This window comes from Saccoglossus kowalevskii, chromosome 16 (genome assembly GCF_978046115.1).
Source record: "Saccoglossus kowalevskii chromosome 16, keSacKowa6.1, whole genome shotgun sequence".
NCBI lineage: Eukaryota > Metazoa > Hemichordata > Enteropneusta > Harrimaniidae > Saccoglossus > Saccoglossus kowalevskii.
Genome location: NC_140656.1, coordinates 28669214 through 28681397, shown reverse-complemented (window position 1 = coordinate 28681397; position 12184 = coordinate 28669214). Strand labels below are relative to the sequence as shown.

At 42.6% G+C, this 12184-nt stretch overlaps 1 protein-coding gene and 1 pseudogene across 2 annotated transcripts in view; both read right to left on the bottom strand.

Moving 5' to 3' along the window:
- The window catches only part of LOC100378089 (uncharacterized), a 31224-nt gene that overhangs the window by 7524 nt on the left and 11516 nt on the right, over positions 1-12184 (bottom strand). The gene's annotated exons all lie outside the window — the stretch shown is intronic.
- Positions 4129-4899, bottom strand: LOC100376745 (calmodulin pseudogene; annotated as a pseudogene). Its single transcript, XR_013422447.2, has one exon. The product of XR_013422447.2 is annotated as a calmodulin pseudogene (transcript).

The window sequence follows — 12184 nt, the reverse complement described above, 5'->3', positions numbered from 1 at the left end:
ATATTCTCAGTTACTAATGGAATAAGATCAGTGTTTGTCCCAAATCCAAGTCGTGAAGGAATGAATGAATAGTGGAGATTATCTTACATCTAGGGAGACTGCGAAAACATTATATGAAAACACTGAATGTTACACCCTAGTGTACATCCAATACGGCCACTAAGTGCCATCTAGCCAGGACTGTGGATTGATGAATCTCAACCGGGTCATTAACGCGTATAACTTTGTTTAGTTCATCAAGGGAGGAGTTAGATATTTAAATAAACAAGACACGAAGCGGCAATAAGGTGCTTTTGGTGAGGTGACACTAGAACGTCAACATTGGCCTGGAAGGGATGTTACGCATGGTTGTCGTCTCTGTCAGATATAGCTATGTAACACAGTCTAATTTTAAAGCGGGGGAGTCGTCACCTACGCATGCGTCAGATGGCCATGGCGTGTCATTGTTTACAAACAAACGTCTACCCATAAACCTTTGTGTTTTTAGCCTGTGTTGTTATCGTCGCTTGGGACTCAATTCCCGCGCGTGCGCAGGTGATGACCCTCCCGCTTGAAATTGAAAAGCGTAAAGCTGGGTTCTTATAAATATATACATGTATAAATTTGCATTTTTATAATTAAAATTGGGCGTTCAAAACCAAATTGACCAATCCAGTAAAGACAGCGTGACATCATCGTTAGTTCTAATTAATATTAAAGAGATTTTGAATATGTCCGCGATCTCAATTATTATGTCATGTGAAGGCTTGTGCGCGCATTATAAAAGTAGACAATGTTTAGCACGCGAATTTTTTTTCTCACTATATTGATTCTAAAAAAATTACATTTTCTGTAGAAAATAGAACTTCTATTAAACCGTTTTGTCCTCCATGAATCGGATGCATTATTTTAGAATTCCGACAATAAAACAACGTACTTCATGAAAATGTTAGGAGAGGCCGAATCCGGCTTTTTAAAGCGGGAGGGTCGTCACCTGCGCACGCAGGTCCCAAGCAATGATAACAACACACACTAAGTACACAAAGGTTCATGGGTAGACGCTTGTTTGTAAACAATGACACGATATTGCCACCTGACGCATGCGTAGGTGACGACTCCCCGCTTTAATACCTGAAACTCATGTTCACGGTCAAATTACAATGCTTTATGAGGGTGTTGTCTCGCTCTGACATCTTTATTTCAATTCAGACACCATTATGTGTTATTGCAGTATATTTAATGCAGTAAGCTGCTGTGCAAAATATTTCACACTGGCAGTGTTGACGTGCGTTATGGATTGACCATTAGAAACTAGGGTTTGCAGGCATGATTACATTATTCAAAAAAACATAGCTCAGTGGAGGAAATATTAATTATGTGCGACAGACTATTTAAATCGTTCAAGTTATGTTAGTTTCAGATTTATAGGGTGAAGCCTCTCCCATATCTGACTGGTCTATAGGCCGATCTCATAGTTTGGCGACAACAACACACGCTAAAAACGCAAAGGCTCATGGGTAGACGCATGCGCAGGTGGCGACTCCCCCGCTTTAACTGAACGATGACAAATCTAACATGAACACGCCCTCAGTAGTATCATTAGTATATGCAAATTAAGTGAAGAAAGTCGTGACTGGTGGCATGACGTCAGCGAATAAACATCTCTCTTTTCTGAATCTGAGACTGTCTGAACTTGGCTGCCACGGCAACAATATAGTCTCTCTCACATCCAGGAAACATGTAACCTCTACATCATAGCCAAAAATAAACGTTGATGTACAAACTTGTTCTTCGCAAATATCATGATGATGTTGATCCCGGGTTCCAAATTAACGTTTGCAAGTAGTACTCTGTGTGTAGATTGTACCGTCCAAGGCCTAACATGTCTCGTTTCGTTTATTTGTCTTTGAAAATTAAATCCACATATATGTTAGCGGCGATACGACGATAGATAGCATGAGAAACTCGGGGTGAGAAAAATCATATGCACAGCGACAAATTAAAAAAAAAATCCGCATGGGTTGTCTCTACCTCATTGTGCCATTTTCACTGACTAGCAACAATCATGAAATTAACCTGAACCACGCCTGAATTATTCAATTCAGCAGAGTTGACGGTAGTATTCATTCAATTCACAACAACATGTGTAAACCATTAATATGTTAATACTCTGATTGTTCAGATTGAACTTGAATGTCGATCCCTGTCTACCCCTGACCGTGACCCTGATTACTAACAGACTTCACCGATAAATGAGTACATGATGGGCACTTTATCGTGTTCGCCTTTATCCGGTGAAGTATTTAGCGACGCCATTTTTATCAATTGATTCAATGTTCGGTATTTAGAACGTCGCTGTCTTGATTGAATTGTATTGGCGGGCATGATAGATTAACGTCAAAAGTTTTCTATACAAGTAACGTGTAGAACGGCTCGTAGTGGAACACTTGTGACGTCATATGCACATACTCTATGATATGTGACTATACAGTTATCAGAAAAGTTCGTGGTTACTATGGTAACCATTTACAAGTACTGGTATTTTTCAACAATGTGACTCATTGCTATCAAGTTTGGACGGAATTCACTATATGTCATTACTAGAGGAAATTTTAATAAACAGATTTTCATTAACAAAAAAATGTTTGGGTATTTCACATAGGTCTGAAAAAAAATGCAGCCCTGGAATCATGCTGCAACTAAAATACACGATATAGTGTTTGTCGCCATTCACACATTTTAACCATGTAACCGTTGATATGGCGCCTAGGTGATGAAGATTAAATCTTAAAGCGCGATGGTCGTCGCGCAGCGCGTGTTCGAAGTTCATGTAAATAAACAATGTATTTTACACGCGTTGTATACGTCACTATGAGTCCCATATCGAACAGGACGCGGCGCAACGACTGCCGCCCTTTAAATGTTTATAAAACGTGGGGTAAGCATTCTTTTTAGCTCCATGGATAAGTTCAGCTTGATCCATTTTGCACGCTGAAGTTATCTGATAAAGATGCTAATTTTCTCCAGATCCCAAATCAAATACAGATGGTATTTATTTGGGATTGAGCCTCTCTATTGCGTTTGTAACATCTAATAATGCGTAAACATGACAACAATGTGTTAGAACTTCGGCAACAAGGATATGTATCAGAGCTCTTCTGCTTTGAGGGTTGCGTCACTTCACCAAATGGTCAGGACGAATTACTTTTAAGTTAAACTTCCTTGTTTCAACACCACACACAAGTTAACAAACATAAAAAGTTATGTGCGTTCATTATCAAACAAACGTCGATTGGTTATTGTTTCGTAACGTTCACTCATAAACGTCAAATCACAGTTTTCTAAGTATATGCAGTGTTGTTATATATTGATAGTACGCAGCCATGATATATTAAAGGACCGAGTCTACATATATTTGGAGTGCAGCGGACGGCAATGCTTTGTCTGTACACCGTTTGTTCGGTATAATTACTGTAAACGCGTACGTGGCAGACTTTTTTTATGTACTAGTAGGTCGGTTTTATACCGATTGCAGCTGTGAGTGAAATAGAATAAAAACCAACATGACTTATGGCACTAGCATGCTTAGGTGACAACTGTTTGTTTTTCTAAGTCTGGGTTTCAATCTATGCCATAAAACCTTAGATATGCTACATTTGTGGTTGGCTGATCACGGTGACACCGTCAATACAATTCATACAATACGGGACTCACATTATATTGAAACGTTAAAGTACTTCATCCATTTCGATTTTGAGGACTTCTCAGTTCTCGTCTTTCATTTGAACAACAAGTGCTTTCTCTTTTCTGGAAAAAAGGGTCATTTGAGAAGAAACTGAAGCCATTCTCTTTGTGTATGCTCTACAGAACCGATTCTCTCTGAAGTAACTATCAATAGTGTCACGTGATCAATAACACGTGATATCTTTTGACCAATCACCCTCAACATTCGACCAACAAATTATAACGTTTTACACGGCGGGGGAATGTGGCGGTTAATACACTGAAATAGTGACTAGGTGTATCAGCAATAAAATGGGACAAGAAGTTATTTGGTCGGTAATCGTTAAGTCATGTGTGTGCATGGGAAAAGCATCAATAATGAAATAAAGATTTGGTTTGTGACTTACTTCGTGCATACAAATAAAATAATATTATCATTCGCCATTTTTATTTCGTTTGTCTTTGGAACTAATTTTCATCATCTAATAATCCAATAACTATTTAGAATAAAATTAAATAAAGATAGATTGATTGTTTACGACACAAATACTATATATAACCATTTGTGTGCATTTCATGTGCGTTTCCTATAGTCCCGGATGTCAGATCATAGCCGAACATTTCCCCAACTCAATACCGTATTGGCTCACAAGTAACTATAACTATTGTTATATCGGAAGACTTCTTCAGATGCTTACGGGGATTCAGTACGAATCATCATGATTACTTAGAGGTCATCATTTTAACGAATTCTTCATAATTTACCTTCCCATCACCATCGATGTCGGCTTCACGAATCATTTCGTCCACTTCTTCGTCGGTCAATTTTTCACCCAGGTTCGTCATAACGTGACGTAACTCCGCCTTGCAGATGTAACCGTCGCCATTTTTGTCAAAGACGCGGAATGATTCGCGGATCTCTTCTTCAGCGTCTGTTTCGTGCATTTTACGGGCCATCATAGTGATGAATTCAGAGAAGTCGATGGTCCCGTTTCCGTCCGCATCCACCTCGTTTACCATGTCTTGTACTTCGCTATCTGTCGGGTTCTGTCCTAACGACCGCATGACTGTGCCCAGTTCTTTGGTTGTTATGGTGCCATCGTTATCTTTGTCGAATAACGAAAACGCTTCCTTGAATTCTGCAATTTGTTCTTCTGTTATCGTATCGGCCATGTTGATCCAGGATATCAGGTCAAATCGTGATATATACGCGAAATGCATAATCTGACCATATTTGGGGAGTGACGCGTTTTATTTAAATGACCGGGCGGAAAAGGCAGAATGATTTTTTTAAAATAAACACAATCTATAAATACGTACTATGGATGGATTTTAAGAAGATTAAAACAAACAGGACGGTGTATAATACAATCTGAGAAAATGGCGTTTATTATTTGTGCACAATATACAACGTATGATTTTGATTGTGCTTTGGAATATGAAAACCGCACCCGTAATTGCATGACGGGAGTGTGATTTTAAGCGATGGGAAAATAAAAACACATCTATATTTGGAATAAATATCACATTTATTTGACACACAAAATACGACGATTTAGTTATTAAGATCATCAGTTTTCCGAATAATAAGAAACTATATGAGAAATTTGGCATATTGGCGTGAATACCGACATACAAATAATACCAGGTTGTTAATAGCTATACACACACTGTTATAAAGATATTCAAATGCTGCAAATCATTCGAATGTAAAGGTTTTCCCACGACAGTTAGATCTTGTTACTTACGCCAGTCATATAAGCACCTATTCATTCAAAAAAAATCCTCAAGTGGTTTTCGATTAGCATTATTAGTTACAATGAGCTGGGCCAACAAACCAATGATGCCAGTACGTTTAAGTATGCACTCAGCTGGACCAACCAGCCAATGTTACCAGTACGTTTACAGTATGTACTCAGCTGAACCAACCAGCCAATGTTACCAGTACGCTTACAGTATGTACTCAGCTGGGCCAACCAGCCAATGTTACCAGTACGTTTACAGTATGTACTCAGCTAGGCCAACCAGCCAGTGTTACCAGTACGTTTAAGTATGTTCTCAGCTGGGCTAACCAACCAATGTTACCAATACGTTTACAGTATGTATTCAGCTGGGCCAACCAGCCAATGTTACCAGTACGTTTACAGTATATACTCAGCTGGGCCAACCAGCCAATGTTACCAGTACGTTTAAGTATGTTCTCAGCTGGGCCAACCAGCCAATGCTACCAGTACGTTTACAGTATGTTCTCAGCTGGGCCAACCAGCCAATGTTACCAGTACGTTTACAGTATATACTCAGCTGGGCCAACCAGCCAGTGTTACCAGTACGTTTAAGTATGTTCTCAGCTGGGCCAACCAGCCAATGTTACCAGTACGTTTACAGTATGTACTCAGCTGGGCCAACCAGCCAATGTTACCAGTACGTTTACAGTATGTATTCAGCTGGGCCAACCAGCCAATGATACCAGTACGTTTACAGTGTGTACTCAGCTGGACCAACCAGCCAATGTTACCAGTACGTTTACAGTATGTATTCAGCTAGGCCAACCAGCCAATGTTACCAGTACGTTTACAGTATGTGCGCAGCTGGGCCAACCAGCCAATGTTACCAGTACGTTTACAGTATGTACTCAGCTGGACCAACCAGCCAATGTTACCAGTACGTTTACAGTATGTACTCAGCTGAACCAACCAGCCAATGTTACCAGTACGCTTACAGTATGTACTCAGCTGGGCCAACCAGCCAATGTTACCAGTACGTTTACAGTATGTACTCAGCTAGGCCAACCAGCCAGTGTTACCAGTACGTTTACAGTATGTATTCAGCTGGGCCAACCAGCCAATGTTACCAGTACGTTTACAGTATATACTCAGCTGGGCCAACCAGCCAATGTTACCAGTATGTTTAAGTATGTTCTCAGCTGGGCCAAACAGCCAATGCTACCAGTACGTTTACAGTATGTTCTCAGCTGGGCCAACCAGCCAATGTTACCAGTACGTTTACAGTATATACTCAGCTGGGCCAACCAGCCAGTGTTACCAGTACGTTTAAGTATGTTCTCAGCTGGGCCAACCAGCCAATGTTACCAGTACGTTTACAGTATGTACTCAGCTGGGCCAACCAGCCAATGTTACCAGTACGTTTACAGTATGTATTCAGCTGGGCCAACCAGCCAATGATACCAGTACGTTTACAGTATGTACTCAGCTGGACCAACCAGCCAATGTTACCAGTACGTTTACAGTATGTACTCAGCTAGGCCAACCAGCCAATGTTACCAGTACGTTTACAGTATGTGCGCAGCTGGGCCAACCAGCCAATGTTACCAGTACGTTTACAGTATGTACTCAGCTGGACCAACCAGCCAATGTTACCAGCACGTTTACAGTATGTACTCAGCTGGACCAACCAGCCAATGTTGCCAGTACGTTTACAGTATGTATTCAGCTGGGCCAACCAGCCAATGTTACCAGTACGTTTACAGTATGTACTCAGCTGGACCAACCAGCCAATGTTACCAGCACGTTTACAGTATGTATTCAGCTAGGCCAACCAGCCAATGTTACCAGTACGTTTACAGTATGTACTCAGCTAGGCCAACCAGCCAATGTTACTAGTAAGTTTACAGTATGTACTCAGCTGGGCCAACCAGCCAATGTTACCAGTACGTTTACAGTATGTACTCAGCTGGGCCAACCAGCCAATGTTACCAGTACGTTTACAGTATATACTCAGCTGGGCCAACCAGCCAATGTTACCAGTACGTTTAAGTATGTTCTCAGCTGGGCCAACCAGCCAATGCTACCAGTACGTTTACAGTATGTTCTCAGCTGGGCCAACCAGCCAATGTTACCAGTACGTTTACAGTATATACTCAGCTGGGCCAACCAGCCAGTTTTACCAGTACGTTTAAGTATGTTCTCAGCTGGGCCAACCAGCCAATGTTACCAGTACGTTTACAGTATGTACTCAGCTGGGCCAACCAGCCAATATTACCAGTACGTTTACAGTATGTACTCAGCTGGACCAACCAGCCAATGTTACCAGCACGTTTACAGTATGTACTCAGCTGGACCAACCAGCCAATGTTGCCAGTACGTTTACAGTATGTATTCAGCTGGGCCAACCAGCCAATGTTACCAGTACGTTTACAGTATGTACTCAGCTCGACCAACCAGCCAATGTTACCAGCACGTTTACAGTATGTATTCAGCTAGGCCAACCAGCCAATGTTACCAGTACGTTTACAGTATGTACTCAGCTAGGCCAACCAGCCAATGTTACTAGTAAGTTTACAGTATGTATTCAGCTAGGCCAACCAGCCAATATTACCAGTACGTTTACAGTATGTACTCAGCTAGGCCAACCAGCCAATGTTACTAGTACGTTTAAGTATGTTCTCAGCTGGGCCAACCAGCCAATGTTACCAGTACGTTTACAGTATGTACTCAGCTGGGCCAACCAGCCAATATTACCAGTACGTTTACAGTATGTACTCAGCTGGACCAACCAGCCAATGTTACCAGCACGTTTACAGTATGTACTCAGCTGGACCAACCAGCCAATGTTACCAGCACGTTTACAGTATGTACTCAGCTGGACCAACCAGCCAATGTTGCCAGTACGTTTACAGTATGTATTCAGCTGGGCCAACCAGCCAATGTTACCAGTACGTTTACAGTATGTACTCAGCTGGACCAACCAGCCAATGTTACCAGCACGTTTACAGTATGTATTCAGCTAGGCCAACCAGCCAATGTTACCAGTACGTTTACAGTATGTACTCAGCTAGGCCAACCAGCCAATGTTACTAGTAAGTTTACAGTATGTACTCAGCTGGGCCAACCAGCCAATGTTACCAGTACGTTTACAGTATGTACTCAGCTGGGCCAACCAGCCAATGTTACCAGTACGTTTACAGTATATACTCAGCTGGGCCAACCAGCCAATGTTACCAGTACGTTTAAGTATGTTCTCAGCTGGGCCAACCAGCCAATGCTACCAGTACGTTTACAGTATGTTCTCAGCTGGGCCAACCAGCCAATGTTACCAGTACGTTTACAGTATATACTCAGCTGGACCAACCAGCCAGTTTTACCAGTACGTTTAAGTATGTTCTCAGCTGGGCCAACCAGCCAATGTTACCAGTACGTTTACAGTATGTACTCAGCTGGGCCAACCAGCCAATATTACCAGTACGTTTACAGTATGTACTCAGCTGGACCAACCAGCCAATGTTACCAGCACGTTTACAGTATGTACTCAGCTGGACCAACCAGCCAATGTTGCCAGTACGTTTACAGTATGTATTCAGCTGGGCCAACCAGCCAATGTTACCAGTACGTTTACAGTATGTACTCAGCTCGACCAACCAGCCAATGTTACCAGCACGTTTACAGTATGTATTCAGCTAGGCCAACCAGCTAATGTTACCAGTACGTTTACAGTATGTACTCAGCTAGGCCAACCAGCCAATGTTACTAGTAAGTTTACAGTATGTATTCAGCTAGGCCAACCAGCCAATGTTACCAGTACGTTTACAGTATGTACTCAGCTAGGCCAACCAGCCAATGTTACTAGTAAGTTTACAGTATGTACTCAGCTGGGCCAACCAGCCAATGTTACCAGTACGTTTACAGTATATACTCAGCTGGGCCAACCAGCCAATGTTACCAGTACGTTTAAGTATGTTCTCAGCTGGGCCAACCAGCCAATGTTACCAGTACGTTTACAGTATATACTCAGCTGGGCCAACCAGCCAGTGTTACCCGTACGTTTAAGTATGTTCTCAGCTGGGCCAACCAGCCAATGTTACCAGTACGTTTACAGTATGTACTCAGCTGGGCCAACCAGCCAATGTTACCAGTACGTTTACAGTATGTATTCAGCTGGGCCAACCAGCCAATGTTACCAGTACGTTTACAGTATGTACTCAGCTGGACCAACCAGCCAATGTTACCAGTACGTTTACAGTATGTATTCAGCTGGGCCAACCAGCCAATGTTACCAGTACGTTTACAGTATGTGCTCAGCCGGGCCAACCAGCCAATGTTACCAGTACGTTTACAGTATATACACAGCTGGACCAACCAGCCAATGTTACCAGCACGTTTACAGTATGTACTCAGCTGGACCAACCAGCCAATGTTGCCAGCACGTTTACAGTATGTATTCAGCTGGGCCAACCAGCCAATGTTACCAGTACGTTTACAGTATGTACTCAGCTGGACCAACCAGCCAATGTTACCAGCACGTTTACAGTATGTATTCAGCTAGGCCAACCAGCCAATGTTACCAGTACGTTTACAGTATGTACTCAGCTAGGCCAACCAGCCAATGTTACTAGTAAGTTTACAGTATGTACTCAGCTGGGCCAACCAGCCAATGTTACCAGTACGTTTACAGTATGTACTCAGCTGGGCCAATCAGCCAATGTTACCAGTACGTTTACAGTATGTACTCAGCTGAACCAAACAGCCAATGTTACCAGTACGTTTACAGTATGTACTCAGCTAGGCCAACCAGCCAATGTTACCAGTACCTTTCCAGTATGTACTCAGCTAGGCCAACCAGCCAATGTTACCAGAACGTTTACAGTATGTACTCAGCTGGGCCAACCAGCCAATGTTACCAGTACGTTTACAGTATGTACTCAGCTAGGCCAACCAGCCAATATTACCAGAACGTTTACAGTATGTACTCAGCTAGGCCAACCAGCCAATGTTACTAGTAAGTTTACAGTATGTACTCAGCTGGGCCAACCAGCCAATGTTACTAGTACGTTTACAGTTTGTACTCAGCTGGGCCAACCAGCCAATGTTACCAGTACGTTTACAGTATGTACTCAGCTGAACCAACCAGCCAATGTTACCAGTACGTTTACATTATGTACTCAGCTAGGCCAACCAGCCATTGCTACCAGTACGTTTACAGTATATACTCAGCTAGGCCAACCAGCCATTGTTACCAGTACGTTTACAGTATCTACTCAGCTAGGCCAACCAGCCATTGTTACCAGTACGTTTACAGTATGTACTCAGCTGGGCCAACCAGCCAATGTTACCAGTACGTTTACAGTATCTACTCAGCTAGGCCAACCAGCCATTAGTACCAGTACGTTTAAGTATGTTCTCAGCTGGGCTAACCAACCAATGTTACCAGTACGTTTACAGTATGTACTCAGCTTGGCCAACCAGCCAATGTTACCAGCACGTTTACAGTATGTACTCAGCTAGGCCAACCAGCCAATGTTACCAGTACGTTTACAGTATGTACTCAGCTAGGCCAACCAGCCAATATTACCAGTACGTTTAAGTATGTTCTCAGCTGGGCTAACCAACCAATGTTACCAGTACGTTTACATTATGTACTCAGCTGGGCCAACCAGCCAATGTTACCAGTACGTTTACAGTATGTACTCAGCTAGGCCAACCAGCCAATATTACCAGTACGTTTAAGTATGTTCTCAGCTGGGCTAACCAACCAATGTTACCAGTACGTTTAAGTATGTACTCAGCTGGGCTAACCAGCCAATATTACCAGTACGTTTAAGTATGTTCTCAGCTGGGCCAACCAGCCAATTTTACTAGTACGTTTACAGTATATACTCAGCTGGGCCAACCAACCAATGTTACCAGTACGTTTACAGTATGTACTCAGCTGGGCCAACCAGCCAATGTTACCAGTACGTTTAAGTATGTTCTCAGCTGGGCCAACCAGCCAATTTTACTAGTACGTTTACAGTATGTACTCAGCTGGGCCAACCAGCCAATGTTACCAGTACCTTTACAGTATGTACTCAGCTGGACCAACCAGCCAATGTTACCAGTACCTTTACAGTATGTACTCAGCTGGGCCAACCAGCCAATGTTACCAGTACGTTTACAGTATGTACTCAACTGGGCCAACCAGCCAATGTTACCAGTACGTTTACAGTATGTACTCATCTAGGCCAACCAGCCAATGTTACTAGTAAGTTTACAGTATGTACTCAACTGGGCCAACCAGCCAATGTTACCAGTACGTTTACAGTATGTACTCAGCTGGGCCAACCAGCCAATGTTACCAGTACGTTTACAGTATGTACTCAGCTAGGCCAACCAGCCAATGTTACCAGTACGTTTACAGTATGTACTCAGCTGAACCAACCAGCCAATGTTACCAGTACGTTTACATTATGTACTCAGCTAGGCCAACCAGCCATTGTTACCAGTACGTTTACAGTATATACTCAGCTGGGCCAACCAGCCAATGTTACCAGTACGTTTACAGTATGTACTCAGCTAGGCCAACCAGCCAATGTTACTAGTAAGTTTACAGTATGTACTCAGCTGGGCCAACCAGCCAATGTTACCAGTACGTTTACAGTATGTACTCAGCTGGGCCAACCAGCTAGTGTTACCAGTACGTTTACAGTATGTACTCAGCTAGGCCAACCAGCCAAGGTTACCAGTACGTTTACAGTATGTACTCAGCTGAA